The following is a 13,533-nucleotide window of genomic DNA, read 5'->3' as shown; positions in this document are numbered from 1 at the left end:
ATTAAATACAAAGAAATAGAAATGAAATACAAAGAAATAGAAATGAAATACAAAGAAATAGAAATTAAATACAAAGAAATATAAATGAAATGCAAAGAAATAGAAATGAAATGCGAAGAAATAGAAATTAAATACAAAGAAATAGAAATTAAATACAAAGAAATAGAAATGAAATACAAAGAAATAGAAATGAAATGCAAAGAAATAGAAATGAAATGCACAGAAATAGAAATGAAATGCAAAGAAATAGAAATGAAATGCAAAGAAATAGAAATGAAATGCAAAGAAATAGAAATGAAATGCACAGAAATAGAAATGAAATGCAAAGAAATAGAAATGAAATACAAAGAAATAGAAATGAAATGCAAAGAAATAGAAATGAAATGCACAGAAATAGAAATGAAATGCAAAGAAATAGAAATGAAATGCAAAGAAATAGAAATGAAATGCAAAGAAATAGAAATGAAATGCAAATAAAAATGAAATGCAAAGAAATAAAAATGAAATGCACAGAAATAAAAATGAAATGCAAAGAAATAAAAATAAAATGCAAAGAAATAAAAATAAAATTCAAAGAAATAAAAATAAAATGCAAATAAATAAAAATGAAATGCAAATAAATAAAAATGAAATGCAAAGAAAAACAAATGAAATGCAAGTAAATAAAAATGAAATGCAAAGAAATAGAAATGAAATGCAAAGAAATAGAAATGAAATGCAAAGAAATAGAAATGAAATGCAAAGAAATAGAAATGAAATGCAAAGAAATAGAAATGAAATGCAAAGAAATAGAAATGAAATAACAAGAAATAGAAATGAAATGCAAAGAAATAGAAATGAAATGCAAAGATATAGAAACGAAATGCAAAGAAATAGAAATGAAATGCAAATAAATAGAAATGAAATACAAAGAAATAGAAATGAAATGCAAATAAATAAAAAGTGAAATGCAAATAAATATAAATGAAATGCAAATAAATAGAAATGAAATACAAAGAAATAGAAATGAAATGCAAAGAAATAGAAATGAAATGCAAATAAATAGAAATGAAATGCAAATAAATAGAAACGAAATGCAAAGAAATAGAAATGAAATGCAAATAAATAAAAAGTGAAATGCAAATAAATATAAATGAAATGCAAATAAATAGAAATGAAATACAAAGAAATAGAAATGAAATGCAAAGAAATAGAAATGAAATGCAAAGAAATAGAAATGAAATGCAAATAAATACAAATGAAATGCAAAGAAATAGAAATGAAATGCAAAGAAATAGAAATGAAATACAAAGAAATAGAAATTAAATACAAAGAAATAGAAATGAAATACAAAGAAATAGAAATGAAATGCAAAGAAATAGAAATTAAATACAAAGAAATAGAAATGAAATACAAAGAAATAGAAATGAAATGCAAAGAAATAGAAATTAAATACAAAGAAATAGAAATGAAATACTAAGAAATAGAAATTAAATACAAAGAAATAGAAATGAAATACAAAGAAATAGAAATGAAATGCAAAGAAATAGAAATGAAATGCAAAGAAATAGAAATTAAATACAAAGAAATATAAATGAAATACAAAGAAATAGAAATGAAATGCAAAGAAATAGAAATTAAATACAAAGAAATATAAATGAAATACAAAGAAATAGAAATGAAATACAAAGAAATAGAAATTAAATACAAAGAAATATAAATGAAATGCAAAGAAATAGAAATGAAATGCAAAGAAATAGAAATTAAATACAAAGAAATAGAAATTAAATACAAAGAAATAGAAATGAAATGCAAAGAAATAGAAATGAAATGCAAAGAAATAGAAATTAAATACAAAGAAATAGAAATGAAATACAAAGAAATAGAAATGAAATGCAAAGAAATAGAAATTAAATACAAAGAAATAGAAATGAAATACAAAGAAATAGAAATTAAATGCAAAGAAATAGAAATTAAATACAAAGAAATATAAATGAAATGCAAAGAAATAGAAATGAAATGCAAAGAAATAGAAATGAAATGCAAAGAAATAGAAATGAAATGCAAAGAAATAGAAATGAAATACAAAGAAATAGAAACGAAATGCAAATAAATAGAAATGAAATACAAAGAAATAGAAATGAAATACAAAGAAATAGAAATGAAATGCAAAGAAATACAAATGAAATGCAAATAAATAGAAATGAAATGCAAAGAAATAGAAATTAAATGCAAAGAAATAGAAATGAAATGCAAAGAAATAGAAATGAAATGCAAATAAATAGAAATGAAATGCAAAGAAATAGAAATGAAATGCAAAGAAATAGAAATGAAATGCAAAGAAATAGAAATGAAATGCAAAGAAATAGAAACGAAATGCAAATAAATAGAAATGAAATGCAAAGAAATAAAAATGAAATGCAAATAAATAGAAATGAAATGCAAAGAAATAAAAATGAAATGCAAATAAATAGAAATGAAATGCAAATAAATAGAAATGAAATGCAAATAAATAGAAATGAAATGCAAATAAATAGAAATTAAATGCAAAGAAATAGAAATGAAATACAAAGACATAGAAATGAAATGCAAAGAAATAGAAATGAAATGCAAATAAATAGAAATGAAATGCAAATAAATAGAAATGAAATACAAAGAAATAGAAATGAAATGCAAAGAAATAGAAATGAAATGCAAAGAAAAACAAATGAAATGCAAAGAAATAGAAATGAAATGCAAAGAAATATAAATTAAATGCAAAGAAAAACAAATGAAATGCAAAGAAATAGAAATGAAATGCAAAGAAATACAAATGAAATGCAAAGAAATAGAAATTAAATACAAAGAAATATAAATGAAATACAAAGAAATAGAAATTAAATACAAAGAAATATAAATGAAATACAAAGAAATAGAAATGAAATGCAAAGAAATAGAAATGAAATGACAAGAAATAGAAATGAAATACAAAGAAATAGAAATGAAATGACAAGAAATAGAAATGAAATACAAAGAAATAGAAATGAAATGACAAGAAATAGAAATGAAATACAAAGAAATATAAATGAAATGACAAGAAATAGAAATTAAATACAAAGAAATATAAATGAAATACAAAGAAATAGAAATGAGATGCAAAGAAATAAAAATGAAATACAAAGAAATAGAAATGAAATACAAAGAAATAGAAATGAAATGCAAAGAAATAGAAATGAAATGCAAAGAAATAAAAATGAAATGCAAAGAAATAGAAATGAAATGCAAAGAAATAAAAATAAAATGAAAATAAATAAAAATGAAATGCAAATAAATAAAAATGAAATGCAAAAAAATAAAAATGAAATGCAAATAAATAGAAATGACATGCAAATAAATAAAAATGAAATGCAAATAAATAGAAATGAAATGTAAATAAATGCAAATGAAATGCAAAAAATAGAAATGAAATGTAACGAAATAGAAATGAAATGCAAAGAAATAAAAATGAAATGCAAAGAAATAAAAATGAAATGCAAAGAAATAAAAATAAAATGAAAATAAATAAAAATGAAATGCAAATAAATAAAAATGAAATGCAAAAAAATAAAAATGAAATGCAAATAAATAGAAATGACATGCAAATAAATAAAAATGAAATGCAAATAAATAGAAATGAAATGTAAATAAATAGAAATGAAATGCAAATAAATAGAAATGAAATGCAACGAAATAGAAATGAAATGCAACGGAATAGAAATGAAATGCAAAGAAATAGAAATGAAATACAAAGAAATAGAAATGAAATGCACAGAAATAAAAATGAAATGCAAAAAATAGAAATGAAATGCAAAGAAATAAAAATGAAATGCAAAGAAATAGAAATGAAATGCTAATAAATATAAATGGAATGCAAATAGATAGAAATGAAATACAAATAAGTAGACATGAAATGCAAATAAATATAAATGAAATGCAAATAAATATAAATGAAATGCACATAAATAGAAAGAAATGCAAAGAAATAGAAATGAAATACAAAGAAACAGAAATGAAATGGAAATAAATAAAAATGAAATGCAAAGAAATAGAAATTAAATACAAAGAAATAGAAATGAAATGCAAAGAAATATAAATGAAATGCAAATAAATAGAAATGAAATGCAAAGAAATAGAAATGAAATGCAAAGAAATAGAAATGAAATACAAAGAAATAGAAATGAAATGCAAAGAAATAGAAATTAAATACAAAGAAATAGAAATGAAATACAAAGAAATAGAAATGAAATACAAAGAAATAGAAATTAAATACAAAGAAATATAAATGAAATGCAAAGAAATAGAAATGAAATGCGAAGAAATAGAAATTAAATACAAAGAAATAGAAATTAAATACAAAGAAATAGAAATGAAATACAAAGAAATAGAAATGAAATGCAAAGAAATAGAAATTAAATACAAAGAAATAGAAATGAAATACAAAGAAATAGAAATTAAATACAAAGAAATAGAAATGAAATACAAAGAAATAGAAATGAAATGCAAAGAAATAGAAATGAAATGCAAAGAAATAGAAATGAAATGCAAAGAAATAGAAATGAAATGCACAGAAATAAGAAATTTAAACGAAATGAAAAAAGCAACAAAGAAAAATATAATTGAAGAGAGAAAAGAAAGGAAAGTAAATTAAGAATTATCAAAATTATGAAATTAACAATAAAATAGAAGAACATATTAAAAAAATCAGAGCTATATATTTGTATTCGAAAGGATAAAATGACGAAAATATAGAAGGAAGCTGATGAGAAAGTTTAATAATTCAAACATGTGCTCTCATCTTTAAATTTTTAAATCTATTCACACCAGTCGTTGTTATATCGACAAAAAGCATTCATTTTCATGTGATTGACTTTAACAAAATTTTCTTTCAGCACAATTTATATATTTTATTTATTTCGCCTTCTTTATATATAAACGTTTTCTAAACACCATTTCTCCCAACATTCATACTTCTAACAAAATTCTAACATTTCGATCCTTCTCATTCAGATTTAACCGATTCTACTCTCAGTGTGATCTAAAAGAAGACATTTCTCATGAGTTTATTAAGAATTATAAAACTTGTTAACATTGTTTAATGTCATCTTTAATTTTGACAAAACAACAAACTCGGAAGAATTATAAGAGAAACACGAAAATAAATTGTCGATATTGAAAGAAATGACGTCTTGAAGTTGACGGTTCAATTCTGACCATACTAGGAATGAAATAGAAATGAGTAATAAGTTTTATTCCATCATGACTCATGTAATGAAGGAAATCTATCACCACGGATTAAAGGTGTCGGTTTGGAATCAAGTTCAACCAGATTTGTGAGAAAAAGATCGTGGTTAAATCAGCCGAAACGTTGTGAAAATAACATAGTAGTTCAAATAATTCCAATATTCTTAACTGACTAACACACGACAATTACTAGAACAACTTTATTCCATTGGATGTGTTTACTCCAGATATTAGTAAGATTTTCGTTCAACTAGGATAATTTTATGGTCCAATAAGTTCTTTTCCTTCCTTTAATTTCACGCAAGGAAACTTGACCTCTTTATTGGGAAATAACTTGACCTCTTTATTAAGAAATAACTTCTCCCTCTGCTAAAGAAATATCTTTATTTTTCTTTCGTTTTCGTTGGTTTTAACAGTTTACCAAGTAATATGTATTTGTTTGGTTGTAAGTTCTTTCACAAAGGCAGGAAAATCTCATGAGGACAATTTATTAAATTAGTGACGCACTCTCAACGAATCGGTTTATTCCGAATTAGTTTAGAGAGCCTTATGTACTTATTTATTTTTAAAGAAGGGTTGGCGTTTACGTTGTCTATCGAAACAACTCGTTATTCAAAATAAACGTACTCTATCTCTCTTTACAAACAAACGCACTATAACAACTCATATTCTCCCTTTAAAATACGTGCTCACTTTTCCCTTCTCATATTTAAAGACGTAGGCTGATAGAAAAAACACGTTAAGGGTCAAAAACAGTAGCCGCTTAATTCAATTAGCACAAGTTGAAAAAGTTAAAGCTTCTTTTTCTTTCATCTTCCTCTCTTTCTCTATACGCCGCCCCCATATATATATATATATATATATATATATATATATATATATATATATGTGTGTGTGTGTGTGTGTGTGTGTGTGTGTGTGTGTGTGTGTGTGTGTGTGTGTGTGGTGTGTGCGTGTGTGTGTATCTAACTGCACACATATATGATAGAGAACTAAAGTGTATATACTTTAATGTTCAGAAATAATGCTTAAATTAATTAACCAATCGCTATAGTATTTTGAAGCACACCTGTTATGCGTAAGAATCATATTGTATGCTATATTTAGTTTACTTTAGTTTAAGGTAAAATGGAGGAAAATATGTATGCAACAAAATATCATTAGGTTCCTCTTCATGAAAATATAAAATGTTGACTAATGCCGACCTCAAAATAAAATTCATAGAGATCCCGTCAATTCATCAGTGCATAAAGCTATCAACAATAAAGTCTACCAGCATGCTAACAAACTTCATTGTTTTCACGAAACTACTCACGACAATAGGAAAGGACATCTATCTATCTATCTATCTATCTATCTCTCTCTCTCTCTCTCTCTCTATATATATATATATATATATATATATATATAAACCTATCAGTGCGCAAATGAGACCACTGAATGGTTCAAAACGGCAATTGAAGCACATATCCCCATGCGGAAATTTTATAGCAAGCCCCCCTCTCCCCAATGATTTACTTCTACTTACGCAACTGCCATTGCTCAAAGTCAGCATGCATACCGCATATTTAACCGACAAAAGTCCAGTTCAAACAGACAGAAGTATATAGAAACTAGAAGTAACGTTAAGAAAGAAATAGCGATAGCTAAGAGAGAATTTATTGACACCACTAAAAAACGCATCGAAGCACAAAAATTAAGAACGCGTGACTTCTGGAAAATATCCAACAGTGTAGTAAATAATGGGCAATCAACAATCCCCCCACTTACCAACAATCACGAGGTTGTTTGCTCAGCAACCGACAAGGCTAATATGCTTGTCAGTTGGTCTGCCTCAAACTCCACACTGGACCCTTCCAACCACCCCTTGCCTGACTTTCCTTTGCGGATAGACGCCACACTAGACGATCAAAAAATCACTCCTGCTCAGGTGCATTCTATCATAAAAAACCTTGACACTTCAAAAGCATGTGTACCCGATCTCATCTCAGCTGTGCTATTAAAAAGTGCTCAGCCGAAGTAGCCCCAGTTCTCTTCAAACTCTACAACAAATGCCTTAATGAATCTTGCTTTCCGGGCTGTTGGAAAACTGCTTCTGTGGTACCAGTATTCAAGAATTCTGTCGAAAGATCTGACCCATCAAATTATCGCCCCATTAGCCTCCTCACACATTTCGCCCAAATATTTGAGACAATAATTAACCATTCTCTAGTTCATCACCTTACAGATGCTTAACTTCTGACTGATAAACAACATGGATTTAGACAAGCCTGTTCCATAGCAGACATCCTCACTGTTATCTCTGAACGTATATACCATTCAATGGACAAAACGGGGGAGGGCAAAGCGGTAGCTCTAGATATATCTAAGGCTTTTGACAGGGTATTGTATGAGGGTCTCCTCAGGAAAATTAGATCATACGGTATCACTGGTAAAATACTTAACATAATTAAATCCTTCTTAGATAAGAGAAAAATCCAGGCTGTCCTCGACGGTCGTACATCTAAACAGTGTGATATAAATGCGGGAGTGCCTCAGGGGTCTATACTTGGACCTCTATTGTTCCTAATATTCATTAATGACCTACCCGACAAAATTGCATCTGAGATGGGTATATATGCTGATGACACCACACTCTATAACAGGCATGACAGGAAAACGAATGAACACATATCTAAAGAAATGGCAAAATCACTCGAGGATGACATCCAATCTATAGTGGAATGGGAACAAAAATAGATGGTCACATTCAATGCTGCCAAGACTAAACTTGTTTCCTTCAATAATTACAAGAAGCCTTCTCTGTCACTAATAGCAATGGCCAGTGACTCTTTATCTGAAAGTACATCTTTTAAACTGATTGGCCTAACGTTCACAGGAAACAGTTGGAACAATTACATTGAGAGCATTGACAGGGCGGCTGCGAAGAAGGTGGGCTCTCTCTACCGTGCTAGAAAACTACTAACACCCGAAAGTATTCTGTACCTCTATAAGGCCACCATTCGCCCATGTATGGAGTATTGCTGTCACATTTGGGCTGGTTAATCTGCTACTAGTCTCTCGCTCCTAGACACGGTTCAAAAGAGAGTCGCCAATCTGATAGGCCCTGGACTGGCATCTAAGCTCCAGCCTCTGTCCCATCGACGAAACGTTGCATCCCTCTGCCTGTTCTACAAGTATTTTAATGGTGAATGCTCTGGCGAAGTGCAGACACTTGTGCCCCCACGACGCAGACACCCTCGACAGACCCGACAGGCAGCTAAATCCCACTCCCACACAGTAGAGATCCCTAGATGTAAAAGATCATTCTACTCCAGTAGTTTCCTCCCCAGAACCGCTAGATTCTGGAATTCCATTCCAGATCCCTGCTTCCCCAACTGTACTGACCTGCAGAAGTTCAAGTGTAACGTGAACCGACATCTTGCTGCCCAAATCCCAATATAGTGCCCCAGTAGTTGTTGCCCCTACAACAAAATGGCAATGTGCTTGTTTGGGGGTGAAAATGTAATAATATATATACATACACACACATACACACACACACACACATATATATATATGTATGTATATATATGTATGTATGTATGTATGTATGTATGTGTGTGTGTGTGCAGATTGGATCCCAATCGTTGTTGTTCAGTAATATTCTTCTCAAGCGCTTTTTATCGGTGCATCTGATTATCATCAGGTGCGATTGTTGTTTTTATCGTTTTCTTTTTGTTTTCCTTTGAGGCCTGGTGTATTTATATATATTTTTAATTGGTTATAAAGGTGGGTGTTGGAAGGTTAGATGCGATTAATTTTGATTTTCTTATTTTATAGTTTATTTATGTTGTTTCTTTTTAGTTATTTAATACTGTTAGTATATTTGTTCCGGTGTTAAATGAGATCCTGAAATGAGAAATTCGTTGCTTAGAAAAAATGTATGACCATATAATATCGGAAAAATTAGAAAAAAGAGAGAAATTCTAAGAAGACTAAACACCGTGTGTTAGTTCCAGTAGCCATCTTGGTTCATATTTCTAATTTAGACATTCTTATTCAACGTTTGATCTAAAATATTCTGAAAAGAAATTATTTATAATAATGACTATAATTTTATTTATCTAATATTTATTTTCTGCAATTCTACTCATTTTATATAAAAAAGGGTTTATATAAGTTGAAAATACGAAACTAATTCTTTACATGTAATAAATATTATTGTGAAAGTTGTCTAGAAGATTAGATTGTTTGGTAATTTACTAAAGTGTAAATATATGTATGCATTTAAAAGTATAATTGTATAAAAAATAAATCAACACACTTTAATTAAGTTTATGAGGACTCAGGTATAAATAATTTGGTATCTAAACAGGTTTCTAAAATATAACTAGTTATTCGACCCAGTCAGTTAGAAAATTAAATTGATCTTATGTTTACATTATTCTTATCTTACATTTACATAATTCTATTCTATAAGATCCTATGTTTTGTCACGTACTTCCGATTTATTTATTTCATTTTATTTTGTTTTTTGTTTATTCTTTTCCTGGAAGCTATTCAATACTGATTATTATTTAACTAAAATTTACGAAGTCAGATTTTAAGCGGATTAATAAATACTTATTTATATGCAAGCTGCTTGCATGAGTTCTTGCCGTTTATTAAATTTTCATTAGATCTGTATGATCACCTTTAAGTGTGCAAAAGGTCCTTATATTTCTTTTTCGAGTATCTTGTAGAACAAGACATTCTAGTAATCTACAAACTTAAATTGTGTTCTTATATATATATATATATATATATATATATATATATATATATATATATATATATATAATTTGCAGAGTGTGAAAGATTATATAATTATTTCCACAGTCAAACAACGTCGGAGCCCACAAGAGCCATAACAGCCTACAGACCAGAAGTTTAAGACTCGTAGGTTTATTCCATAGTCGGATTTCGCCACGGTTTGCTTGAGCTATTTTAATTAATATACTTTTTATGTGTGGCATTATTGTACATGTGGCAGAGTACTTGCCTTTCATGCTAGACGCTCGGGTTCCGAATCCTGAGTTCGGATATGTCTCACTGATGAGCCCAAATTAGAGCGAAACTCGAGTCTTGAACTCCTGGTTTGTTAGCTGCCATGGCTCGTGTTAGCTGCGATGTTGTTTTACTGTGGAAGTAATTATATGTGTATATATATATGTATATATATATATATATATATATATATATATATATAGGTATAATAGTCTAAGCTGATGCTAATACTTAATATAGCCGTTAAGTTTTCGCTAAGTTGATTGTGCTAATAGCGTAATAAGTATAGAAGTACCAATTTTAACAAATCGGTAGGATTTGGATCCAAGCATAACTTAGTTATTTATCTATCTATAGTAGAGGACTAAGATACGGCGAAATAGTTTGCGTGTGCATGACGATAAACACCGCATACATCGGCACGCATACATAATATCCAACATCCACTACTGATTGGTTCTAGCATATTATGTTTAGCCCCTGATGTTAACAGCTGACAGTAGGATTAGAATGTCTTACGGTTTTGCGGAAGCTTAAAATTGATCTATGCTTTTCAAGTATGTTAAAGGTCAACAAGGGCTTTTCTTAAGTCGTCTCAAGTTATTGGGCATCAGTTTCGCGAAATCAGAGAAGGAAACAAATTTAATGCTTGTTTTGGAACTTGTTTGCTTCGACTAAATCCATCAGATCCTGCTTCATTCGCAGAGATTAGTTTCGTTTATATTTTTTGCTATCTTTTACTGTCTAGGAATGGATTGGACTTTAGGGTGTTGTATGTTCTATTCGAGTCATGAAACAGACTGGATTCGTTTTGGGTGGGATCAAGTCTAGGATAAATGAGGAAATGGAAACACGCTCTTCTTTTTTTCTCGTTATCGCTTCATTTATTTATGCACGTTTCGTCGATCTTCCATTTCGTAGTATTTAACTCGTTTTCGGCTATTTCTCTCCTAGTATTTATTAGTCCTTTTTTTCAAACTGATTTCATTCAGTTTTGCTTCACGATTTATCCCAGTGCTTAATTTATTCCACAATATTTGAATAAATGACATAATTATCCCAGGCTTAATTTATTCCACAATATTTGAATAAATGACATAATTATCCCAGGCTTAATTTATTCCACAATATTTGAATAAATGACATAATTATCCCAGGCTTAATTTATTCCACAATATTTGAATAAATGACATAAAATAAACATAAGGTATCATATCAATAGTAATAAAACACATAATTCTAATATTTCTAATTTTTAAGATGTGGGGTAATAATTTGAATTCATTCGACGTGCTGTACACTGGATACAATAGTGTTAAATGTCAAATCGTTACATACAATACTAAGAATAAAATGAATAAAAAAGTATCTATCACATTTATAATTTGTTATTCATAACGACGTGAGAAAAATCTTCCGCCGTTGATTAAATGAAAGATTATACTTGAAATGTCACATTGATCCCAAAATTCAACATAACGATTCCCAAGTACAAAAACATGCATTGAAGACGTTCACAGGTTACCTGGATCGTAACATTGTGATAATAAAAACCAAAATGCGAATAGTTGTCCAAATACTCAAATTATCTATATAGTAATAATAACATTAAGGAAAATCCCCCAGTGCGGAAACATATTCACAGAACTAGATGTCTTCTAAACAGATATTATTTGGCATAGAAATAGAATCTTAAATATAAATATAATATAATATAATATAATATATATATATATATATATATATATATATATATATATATATAGAGAGAGAGAGAGAGACATACAGACATACAGACAGACAGAGGGAGAGAGAGAAATATAAAGGAACAAACCGTATTATGCGTTCAGCTACGTTCCGTCTTTATTTAGAGACTTCGAAATAAAGACGAAACGTTGATGAACACATAATACGGTTTGTCCCTTTTTATTTCTCTATCTTGTCGGAATACTATTTCCATATTTCTCATATATATATATATATATATATATATATATATATATTGTTATAGTGCCGCCTAACTCAAGACAACAAATAATCAAATGAGAATATCATATTGTGTATTTTTCTTATGCGTTACAATTGTTTCAGTATCATTTGGACAATTTTAAGTATTATATCATTGTAAAATATTTCAAACTAGCTACTTTTCAGACGGCAAAATACACACGTCATACATATATGAATACATTCGTAATTTCTATTTGAAGCGATCAAGCAATTGGACTGACCCCCATACTATCCTTATATTTTTTTAATATTTTGATATTTGTATGTAGTAATCTCCCCATTTCCTATATTTTTACTTTAAAATGATATTTCAACCAATTATTTATTGTAATATTAATTTAATATTTTCTATGTTTTTATTTTGATAATTATTTTTCTTCCCAATTTATTTATGTAATACTCAATACTAGTCTATCCCTTTAAATCGTAGTTTCTATTTAGATGTTTTACTCTTTCTTCTTCAATCTACGATAATTTCGTAAAAAATTTGTTTACATTTTACAGTCTAATAGATACTCTTAGCTGAAGATGTTATTTCTTATTAAGGAACTGTAATTAAAAGGTTAATTTATATAGTGTTTATTAAAAGTTATCTTCAACTCATACTGGTTATGCCAATAATTTAAATTTTAAATTTATCCTTTTTTATCATTATCTAAGTATTTTATTTTAATTTTACTTTTCCTCCTCATTATTATCCGTAAAATCTTTACACTCAAATAGATATAACCGTATGTAATCATTTTTTTTTATTAATTTGTTAATATATCGAAATTTCAAGCATTACTATTTTTTATTTATAATTCATCTTTGATTAATTTAAAACTTCTAACTCTTACACCATCTTCTTAATAATAATAATCTCAGTTCAATTTCTCACATATTTTTTCCAACTTAATATTTGGATTAAATTTATTTTAACCTTATTTGTCTCAATATCTAGCATTTAATTAATGTTTATTTGTTTCCATTCTTGTGAAATTACTCGAATTTTATTGCCTAAACTATTATAAAAAGTAAAAGTATTTCTATTACTCTTATTTAGGTTCTAATTATTATTATTTCCCGATGTTAGGTTGATGATCTTATAATTATATATTTATTGCACTATTTGCAAATTTTAGTATAAAATTAAACATTTTCTTTCCACATTTAAATTTTACTCTCAATTCTTAAAATGTTCTCTTTGTAAATTAATTATAATCAAGTTTAATGCGTAATAATATGAATTTCGTTCTATAAAACAGTTTTATATAA

Source organism: Euprymna scolopes, chromosome 29, assembly GCF_053919585.1.
Source record: "Euprymna scolopes isolate OS-2025 chromosome 29, ASM5391958v1, whole genome shotgun sequence".
Lineage (NCBI taxonomy): Eukaryota > Metazoa > Mollusca > Cephalopoda > Sepiida > Sepiolidae > Euprymna > Euprymna scolopes.
This window is presented reverse-complemented; position numbering follows the sequence as displayed.